This window comes from Eutrema salsugineum, unplaced genomic scaffold (genome assembly GCF_000478725.1).
Source record: "Eutrema salsugineum unplaced genomic scaffold, Eutsalg1_0 scaffold_12, whole genome shotgun sequence".
NCBI lineage: Eukaryota > Viridiplantae > Streptophyta > Magnoliopsida > Brassicales > Brassicaceae > Eutrema > Eutrema salsugineum.
Window position 1 is genome coordinate 5,466,587 of NW_006256895.1, and position 11,123 is coordinate 5,477,709.

The following is an 11,123-nucleotide window of genomic DNA, read 5'->3' on the forward strand; positions in this document are numbered from 1 at the left end:
AGTCTACTTCTGAAGTCTACTGAAGGAAAAGTCAAAGGATTGCTCAATTGCAAAAATAACCTGTTTTTAAGTAGAATTCTTTAGTAGACTTCACTATGAAAAAGTTGACTTCTCCTCCAGTCTACGTTTGAAGTCTGTTGTAAAAGTCTACTTATTGTATTTTCTTTCGAAACGTGTTTTAGGCAAACTTATAAAGTATTTTTTTAATTTTTGGATTAGAAATGCTTTTTAGTAAGTGATTGAACTACCCAGTAAATTTCATTTTATCTCATTCGATATTTATTGTTGAATCAGAAGTTTTGATTTTTAAGCTACTTAGCTTATCAAAGTAGACTTCGTCGTGTAGTCTACTAATGTTCTTTGCGGGAGAAGTCTACTCTTGCTTCAAAATTCTTTCTGCAGTGTTTGCTTATATGGTTTATCTAGTTATTTTTTCAGAGATTGGCTCAAATTCCTGTTGTGTACGGGGCATGGAAGATTGAGGAGAATTCATGGCATTTTGTGGTTGACATGGGCAAAGGTGGAAGATTGTTATTTTTGAACGATGGTTGCACCTTGGGGGAGCTTACTGAGACGGTGCAAGATAATTATAACTTGGGCAAGAAGACTGAGCTGATCGAGTTAACCTACTCACTACCAGACTCAATGTTGCAAACTATGGCTCCAGATACACCTCTAATGCATGTCACCAATGACAGACAAGTTTCAAGCTTGATTGCGTTAAACAGAGTGCATATGTTACGTTTTTGTGTGTCCAGTCGAGTGGAGATGGATAATGAAGAGAACCAGGAAGGCTCAGATGATGATCTAGGTGAGGAGTCTGAGAAAAATTCAGAACATTCTACCGATGATGAGGCAGAAAGTTCTGATGTAAACGAGGATGGAGAAGATGGAGAAGATGCAGCGTACTCTGACGGGAAGATTACAGTGTCTACGGTAAAGTGAAAGAAGTAGATGATGATGAAGATGAAGTCTGTATTGATAATGTTAGAAATGGGTATGGTGAAACAGGAAGCACGCCCATGTCATGGTCTGATAATATATATGTTAGGGCAAGTTCCCCTACAAAGGACAAGCTATTATTAGAGGTTAGATTGACTGCGATCATGTTAAAATTTGCTTTTTGAAACAGAGAAGTCTACGTAGACCCTGTTTAGGGCTAAATGTCGAGTGGAAGGATGTGCTTGGATGGTTAGAGCGAGTGTGAAGAATGATGCATCCACGTTTTGGGTGACAAAATATGTGAAAGACCACACATGTTCAATAGGACAGCGAATGGCTCAGCGTGGGAAGTCTACTCCGAAGTATATTGCAAGCTGTTTATAAGCCATTTGGGCATCATTGATGGTCTTACACCACAACATGTCAAGGATTCAATGAAGCATATGTTTGACATCAATATGGATTACACTACTTCATACAGATCTTTGATATATGCCCAAAAATTGGTCAGGGGAACAGCTGAAGATGGATATGCGAGTCTCCCAGCTTACCTACATTCAGTTAATAAAGCCAACACCGGGAACTGTATCAGCTCTTCATGTAGATTCCAATAACAAATTCAAATATCTATTTTTCGCATTTGGAGCGTCAATTGCAGGTTTTCAGTACATGAGAAGAGTTATTGTGGTGGATGGATGTCATCTAACAGGGAAATACAAAGGTACTTTGTTGGTAGCCACCGCACAAGATGGAAACTTTTAGATATTTTATTTGGCCTTTGGAATTGTTGATGGTGAAGATGATGCTTCATGAGAATGGTTTTTTTCTAAACTGCGTGAATGTGTCTCAGATGGTTATCCTTTGGTGATAGTTTCTGACAGGCATGTTTCTATTAAGAAAGCTTGTCAAACTGTTTTCCCATGGGATAAACGAGGGATATGCTACTATCATCTACAACATAACATAGTAACAAAGTTTAAGGGGAAGCAGTTGTTGTACTTGGTCAAACGTGTGGCTTATGCTTACAACCTCTATGACTACAACCGATACATGGCGGAGTTAAGACAGATCAAGCCTGAGCTTGCTGAATATTTGGAAGAAGCCAATGTCTCCGTTTGGTCACCAGTTCATTTTGTTGGAGACAGATAAAGTATTAAGACTAGCAATGTCGCAGAGTCAATAAATGCTGCACTTAAGAAGGCCCGTGGCTATCCCATATCATTCCTCTTGGATTTCATACGAGAGAAGCTCGGTCGGTGGTTTTTAAAACGCAGAGAAGATGCTTTGAGTCTCGCAACATATAATACTCGGGGAGTTGAGTATTTGCTGGCGATTCGTGGACATTATGCAGATGCAATGGAGGTGGAACGAATTGACACTTGGAGATACTATGTGAAAGGAGGAAACAAGAATTGTCTTGTTGATTTGGAACATGGAAGGCGTGAATGTGGTGTGTTTTATATCAAGAAAATCCCTTGTTCACATGCTATTGCAGCTGCATTAGCCGGTGTGATAGCTGTGGATTCTCTTGTATGTCCTACTTACTCGAAAAACTACTTGTTTGCTGCATACTCCGCCAACATATATCCCCAAATTTCAGTGGTCCAAGGAGTCAACTATCACTATGTCTGCCACCAGACATTCGCCGCAAACCAGGCAGACGGAAGAAGTCTCGGTGGCAATCATGGCTATGAATTGCTAGGAGGAAAAGCAAGAAGCCAAGGAAGCTGCACAAACTATACAGCTGCTCACAATGCAAGCAACCTGGTCATACCCTACCGAATTGTGTAAGTTAAGCTATTCATCTAATAATGTCCTATACAATATTAACAGATTTATTTACTAAAATTTTGTGTGTCTCACTTAGACGTCGAAGATTCACCAGGACAATAACAAGAAGGCTCCGGAATAGAGCGACAAGGCTGTTATTGTTTTCCGAAAGTCTACATTGGAAGTCTACGCTAAAAGTCTTCTATGTATGTCTATGCTATTAGTGTATGTGATATTTGGTTAACGGTTAGATTTGAAATGACTTCATTTAAGTAACTGCTTTAACGACTTTAACGGTGCATATAACCGCTGTGTCTGTTTGTCTCTGTTATTTCTGCTTATAAATTCTCGATGACCACGAATTATAGTTTCATTCCAGACCCTAGAAGATGTCCAACCTGATAAACTTCAACTCTCTCCCTTCGGACATTCTGTGGGATATCCTTTTAAAAATCACAATACATTCGTACGGTTCTCTTTGTAAAGCAAGATTTTTTCCAAAAAACTAAATGAGATTTCTAATGAAGAGGATTTTTTAAGAGTTGTCTAGGATCAACATGGGAGGGTTGACGCATTATTTAGGCGCTGTTTGGAGTGTAGGAATCCTACATCGCAATTCCTGCAAGGCGTTTCTCTAATCTTCTATGAAGTCAGCATCCAAGCAGGGTTTGACTTAATAAAGGTGTCATCAAATGGAGGTTGCCTCATGGCTACCTACTCCATGGTTATGTTCTCTTTAACTATGGATGACAGCCATGATGTATTTAATCTCATTCATGGTCTACTTCCGGCAGAGGAAACGAAGATGAGGAAGACTATGCAGCACATCAACAGGTCTCCGTACATATGATAAGTAAGATTTTTAGGTCTTAGATGGGTTATCAATCCCTTATGTCACTTGCAGTACAAAGGGTATCAATCCATATATGTGGTAGTTAGGCACTAGTTTATGTGACAAGTTCTTAAGTCAAGTGATACAAGAAAGGATTTTTGGTGACAAGAAACAAGAAAGCATATAAAACAAGAAACAAGTAAAGCAATGACAAATGAACTAAACAAAGCAAGATGATGGTACTTAAGCAAATGATGAAAGATAAGCTTCTAGGTGTGGTCATTGATTAGGGTGCTTTCAATGCAAACTAATGATGCAAAACAACAAGGCAACACTTGCAACTCTTTAGTCTAGGCTTCATGATCAGATTAATCCACTCTCATGACAGAAATCCCTTTGGAAATCACTTAATCAAGTCTAACAACCATTAGAGATAACCAAACAATCAACAAGCATAATGTTCCAAGCCTAATAAGTGACCAAAAAATCTCTAACAAAGAAAGACTGAATCTTTAACAGAAAGACATAGCAAGATATCACATGATCTCTAATCCAATCAACTTAGAGTTTAAAGCTAGATTAATCCTCTGATGAAGGTATTAATCTCTATACTAATCCATTTTCAAACCAAATTCCCATTTGTGAAATATGAACTAGTAAGCATTAAGAATCAACTCTAATATGTCACTTATGCAATTAACAAACATCATCATGGCATTAATGCATAAACCCTTAGTTAGCTTTCATTCAGGCATTTCATCAAACACCTTTGGTGCATGAAAACCCAGATTCTAGACCCAAGTGATGTGCAAGGATCTAGCATTAGGATCAGCTAACTAAGGAAAGGAGAAGAGAATTTAAGCTTAAACAATCATTAATCTACATCTAAGCACCCTAAATCTACACACCTAGAAGCTTAAAAGAAGACTACTCACTAATCATGATGAACACACCATTTCCATTGCAAGAGGTGATGTTAATCATGATTAGAAGTAAAGATGAGATGAAGAAATGATAAGAAACAGCTTTAAGATGATTAAATCTGCTAGATATCTCTTGAGAAAACTCGTTTTAACACTAAAGAGGCAAAGAAACCAAGAGAATCAAACTTAGTATGCTGGATAATGCCTAAAACATATATATAGGTAGGGTTTCTTGCTGGGCCAACCTAGGACAAACTAGTTTTTGGCCCCAAAAAGGCCCACAAAAACGTCATGAAGCGAGAATGTATCGAGGTGATTTTGGCCGGTGCAGGACATCGATATTTCTTCGGCAATCTGAGAGTGGTTACACCGAGGCGCTACACCGGCTGAACTCACCTCGGTGCGTTAAGGATAGCTTCAGGGGATCAATACCGAGCAGGATTCAGTCGGTGCAGGATGTCGATATATTTTCGTCATTTTGGCTTCCAAAAGCAAGCCAAAATCGTCAAGGTTCCAAGGTAATACCGACCTGATTTTGGTCGGTACTCATTCTCAATATGAATGTAGACCGCTTGCACCAAATCCTTCATACCTCCTTGCTCACTGGTCCAAACCTTGATCGGTCAACTCCATGAGCCAGATAGCTCCTTCAGATCCAACTTTGGTGAAGGGTTCGGGTTCATTTGACGTAGGCAAGGGCTCCGGTCGACCGGTTCTTTGATGCACGTAGCTTTGGTCCTTTATCCGCTCCGAGACATGTACTGCTTCTTATCGCCGTAACTTTCATCTCACAACTCCAAATAGGACGATATAAAGTGTTATGGAAACTAGACACGACCCTATTGTTTCGGTATGAAGAATACAGCTACTGAGTCCTGGTGCAAGTCCTCCTTATCACGTGATAAAGTTGAGGGATTGTCGGCTCCATAACACTTGTCCGAGTCTGATGCATATAAGGTGATGGTCATTCCATGGCTTTTTCCCAATTGCTCCCAATTAGCCTCAAATGACCTGTAAACACTCTAAAAGTGCAAACTCTCTAGGACCTAATGCAATTCCTAACTAAAGATAAAAGAAAGACAAATATAAGTAAAACTACCTAAATGTATGCATGAGACTCAATGTTTGGACAAAAATGCAATCCTAAACATGACAAAATATGAGTATATCAACTCGCCCACACTTGTCCTTTGCTTGTCCTCAAGCAAACAAGAAGAAATGAGAGAGAGGTTGAATGCATGGGAGTTCATATTTCCTTTGAGAGAAGTGACCACTAAGAGAATTCAAGTTCATGCTCAATATGCAATGCAAAACCATACTTTGATGTATCAACTCAACAGTAATCTCCACAAGTTCTCCTATTCCTCAACTCTTTAACATTTATTAAGCTTTTTACCAAGTGGATGCATTGTTTAAACAAACAGAGTTTGGCTAGGGTGAGGTTATGAGACTAAAATGATCTCATCAATGCCTGAGTGGGTTCAATGCAGCAAGAGGATCTCTATATGAATGACCAAACTTTGGCAGAATGCTAAAGGTAAAAGGCAACATATGCATACAAGGGCAAGACTCATCCCACCCCACACTCTACTCAAAGTTTCCTCACTTGCTTACTTTTCACACTCATTCTTCTCTCACTAGGGGATTCTCTTTTCCTTTTCATACACAAGTCTTGGAGTTCAAACTTTACACAGCTCTTTTGTAACCTCTAGCCTCTTTTTCTTTCTATTTTAGAACATTTGAGCTCTTTGGCTTCTTTTCTTTTTCTTTCACTTAGAGGCTAGACTCTTTCTTTCCAAAACACTAGAGCTCACTTTCTTTGACTCAAAACTCCAAGACTGATTTCTTTTCTTTTTCTATCCCCTAGTTCTCACCAGAATCCTTTTGTTTCCACTCATCTCTCCTTTTTCCACTCACCAACAAGTATTCCCTCACACTTAGTTCTCGCCAAATCTCTCAGCTCCTTGATGATGGAACTTGACACTCAATGAGACTTGCCCTTGTCGCCCTAAACCTAACACTTTCTGCTAAGTTTGGTCCAAGGTGGCCTCTCAATCACACACTAACAATTGGCTTGAAAGATGGATGGGTTCAGGGTGAGGAAAACTGATCTATTATGCAGATTCAGCTATTTGAGCTAAGGAAGAGGATGGTAAAAACAGGATTTTAGCTCAAATATTTATATTGGTATCCACAAGCTTATTCAAACAACGCACCAAATGATAGTTTCAAGTCAAATTCAAGGTTTTCACTTATTAGAGTTGAGTTTAATTCAAACTTGCTTCTCAGATTCAGATCATTTCAAGCTTTGCAAGAAACAGAAATCATTTCACAAGCATATTTGGTCCAAATTCTCAAAGTGATATACTCTCAAGGAAAAACTATCATTACTCCCAGCAAGATGCAACCTATATGATGCAAGCTAGACTCAATCCTAAAATGTGAATGCAGCTACATGAACATTTTTTTGTGAAAATTTTTCAGATTTTCATTTTTTTTTTTTGGATTTTTAATGCACTTAGATGAATGAAAAATGAGACACAAAGTGAAAAGGAAAATAAGAAAAGAATAAACATGATTAGTAGACACAAAACCCCTCCCCCACACTTAGATAACACAGTCCGTTGTGTTATAAAAGCATGAATGAGAAGTACAAAGTAGAATCACAAAATGCAAAATGAAAATAAACTAAGCTAGATGCATATTTACAAGGGTGGAGTGTTACCTGATCAAGGACTGAGAGATGGGGCTTGAGAATTGACTACACCGACCTCTTGCACCGAGTTAAATCACCTTGGTGTGAGGTATCCTTGGCCATCTTTTGTTCCACACCGACCTCTTTTTGCTCGGTGTATCAGGTCGATATTTCTTCGGCTTTTTGAACCTTGATACACGGAGTTCTTGCACCAAGTGAGATCACATTGGTGTGAATGCATTCCTCACACGTTTTCTCAGCTTTTCTTTGGTCCATTCTCCTTATGGCAGCTCCTAAACACCTCAGAAACATATCCACACTTAGGCAAGACATCAAAACATCCTACCAACAGCAAAAGAAAGCATTAAAAAAAAGTATTTACATAGGATAAGCTTGGGGTGTCTCCCAAGAGCACTTTGTTTAAAGTCACTAAGTTTGACTTTGATAAGCTTGGGGTGAGGTTGAGCACTGATGCTCTTCAGCATTTCAATGGTCCTGAGCAGGAAAGATGAGGATGGCTGCTTTTGATAACCATTAGACCCTTGTCCTTGATGTCCCACCTTTAGGCCTTTGTTCACCAGCTCCTGAATACCATCTGGGTCCTTATCAAGTATTGCCTTTGTGAGACCTACCCTTACCTCAGCAAACGGTCCTGATTTCCCATTGCAATCCAACTTATACTTCAGAGATCCATCATCATCAGCCCAAGGAGTCAGACTAAAGTCTTGAGAAGAAGGGTCAGGATCAATGCTCTTGTCTTCAGATGCTGAGCCATCACTCATGGTGTTCATCATGTTTAGATCATCAAGTGTAGAGACCATGAGAGCAAGATGTCTTCTTCCCTGATCAATGGCCCTTCATTCTCATACTTATAGCCATTGGGGTGAGGGTCTTTCTCCTTTTCCACAGCTGAAAGAGATTGGGATTCACCTAGAATTCCAGCAGTGCCCACATACTTCATCTCAAGTACCTTAGGCAGTTCTATCTCTTGAACAACTGATCCACAAAATTTAGCCAAAGGAGGTGTAACAGGGTAAGAGACATCCTTATCCACCTTTGTAAGCACCACTCTTTGAGTATCAAATTCAATCATTGCACCAGTGGTGTTGAGAAATGAAGTTCCAAGCAATAGGGGGAGCTCTTTGGTCTTCTTCATCTTCATGATGACAAAATCAGTGGGGATTACACATTCGCCAACTTGAAGTGGATAGTCTTCTAAGTATTCATATGGTTTCTTGGAGTAGGAATCACCAAAGGTGATAGAAGAAGGATAGGACGTTATAGACTTGACCTTTAGCTTCTCCATCATATCTTTAGACATTATACTCACACTTGAGCCTGAATCACACAAAGCATTCTCAACTCTAAAGTTTCCAAAAGTGCAAGAGATGGTAAACTTCCCTGGATTACCCAGCTTTGGAAGAGACGTGGGCTTTATCTGAGTTGATTCAGAGGTGGAGTCACTATCTGTTGGCCTTGCTTGATCAGTTGGCAGCTCCTTTGTTTCAAGAGACTCTGAATCATTCCCTTGCTGAACAGAAAAAACTGAACTGGCTACCCCTACACTTTCTTCCTCAATGTCCTCATTGAGTTCATGTAGGAAGCCCATGAAATCATATATAATGGCGTCCTCATCAACATGAGTGTGCATTCTCATTACAAACTTGACCATAAAGAAGGTCTTCAATCTCTTGCACAGCAGCTGAATGGTCATCATTGGAGTAGATGGCATTGCAATAATCTTTTGGGGTTTGAACAGCTTTACCAGGAAGAGAGCTTTGAGGTTCTGAAATGCAGATGCCCTTGTTCTTTTTGATAGACTTTAGTTCAGCACCTAGTATCTCCAGGTCGGATACCATCTTTTGTTGTCCTAGTAAGAGCTGTTGGAGAACAACATTGAAATCAGGACTTTGTTGAACAGGTGGTGGGCCAAAACCAGGAGGAGGAGCCTTTGGCTGTAGGCTGACTTGTTTTGTGAAGCTATTCCCTTGATTCTGATCTGCTGGTTGCTGAAAACCCTGTTGATCTTTGGAGTTACATTGGTATTGATTCTGGTGAACAAAGCTTTGAGGAGGGTATATTTGGTCTTGGGGGTTGGCCACATTGTTTCTCCTATAGGACAAGTTCTGGTGTTTATTGAAGTTGTTGTAACCATTGAACTTGTTTTGATTTCCAATGAAGTGCAACTCCTCTTGAGTGAGACCCTCTTCATTGGTATTTGTGAAACACCTCTTCTCCTCACTCACATAGTTTATAGGCTTTTGAGTGGCAGCTAGGGCTTTGTCAAGCTTGATATTCAGCACTTTGATCTTCTCTTCCAGCCCTTATTCTCTACCAGAATCTTCTCCTCTATAGCTTTTATCATAATCTTCCCCATAGGTGTCTTGGCTCATGGCTAAGTTCTCAATAAGTTCCATAGCTGCATTGATTTCCTTTGCCAAGAAATTCCCATTTGATGCTGTGTCCAACTGATTCCTGATCTTGGGGACAGCTCCTCTATATAAAGTGCTAAGGAGAGAGGCTTCTGAAAAGCCATGATGTGGACACTGATTTGTGTAACTTCTAAACCTGTCTAAAGCTTCTCCAAAGGTTTCATTAGAATGTTGAGTGAAGCTGGAAATCTGGTTCCTTAGCTTTGCAGTCCTTGAGCTTGAGACGAACTTGGATAGAAAGGCAATCTTGCACTGTTCCCATGTGTGGATGGATCCTCTTGGGAGGTTCTTTTCCCACTGATGTGCCTTATCTCCAAGGCTGAATGGGAACAATCTCAGTTTGAAGCTGTGTTCAGATACCCCATTGATCTTAGTGAGATCACAAACTCTGTCTAACTGATCTAGATGCTACAAGGGATCCTCCATAGGTAAGCCATGGAACTTCTGATTCTGAACCATATTGATCAAAGAGGCCTTCACCTCAAAGTTGTTGTTTTGGACAGGAGGTGGCCTGATTCCTGCTCCATACTGGTGTGCATAAGCTCGGTCATTCTCACCAACAAAGACTTGTGGTGGCTGATGACGTATGGATGGGTTGGGGAAGGGTTGTGGCTGGTTAACTTGAGGTCGGTCTTGGTTCTGGTTATCCTGAGCGTGTTGAACTTGAATTCCAATCCCATTACCAGCTCTTTGACCGTTATCAGCTTCTAGAGCCTGATGCTCATTCCCAACTTGGTGATTCATTCCTAACCTCTCCAAGTGAACAGCTCGTTCTCTTTGTCTTCTGGCTTGGCTTCTTGTGATCATAAACCTGAAAGCAAAGCCAGAACAAAATATGGCAACGGCGCCAATTGATAAGTAAGATTTTTAGGTGATCAGTAAAACAAAAGAAACTTGATCTTAAAAACTATATCAGAATCTAATGCTAACAATCCCCACACAATATGGCAACGGCGCCAATTGATAAGTAAGATTTTTAGGTCTTAGATGGGTTATCAATCCCTTATTTCACTTGCAATACAAAGGGTATCAATCCATATCTGTGGTAGTTAGGCACTGCTTTATGTGACAAGTTCTTAAGTCAAGTGAGACAAGAAATGTTTTTTGGTGACAAGAAACAAGAAAGCATATAAAACAAGAAACAAGTAAAGCAATGACAAATGAACTAAACAAAGCAAGATGATGGTACTTAAGCAAATGATGAAAGATAAGCTTCTAGGTGTGGTCATTGATTACGGTGCTTTCAATGCAAACTAATGATGCAAAAGAACAATGCAACACTTGCAACTCTTTAGTCTAGGCTTCATGATCAGATTAATCCACTATCATGACAGAAATCCCTTTGCAAATCACTTAATCAAGTCTAACAACCATTAGAGATAACCAAGCAATCAACAAGCATAATGTTCTAAGCCTAATAAGTGAAAAAACAATCTCTAACAAAGAAAGACTGAATCTTTAACAGAAAGACATAGCAAGCAATCACATGATCTCTAATCCAATCAACTTAGAGTTTAAAGCTAGATTAA

At 39.7% G+C, this 11,123-nt stretch overlaps 1 non-coding gene across 1 annotated transcript; it reads left to right on the forward strand.

Annotated features, from left to right (window-relative positions):
• Positions 1-9,691: 9,691 nt before the first annotated feature.
• LOC112089510 lies at positions 9,692-9,798 on the forward strand. Its single transcript, XR_002901148.1, has one exon. It is a non-coding gene; the product is annotated as a small nucleolar RNA R71 (small nucleolar RNA).
• Positions 9,799-11,123: the final 1,325 nt, after the last annotated feature.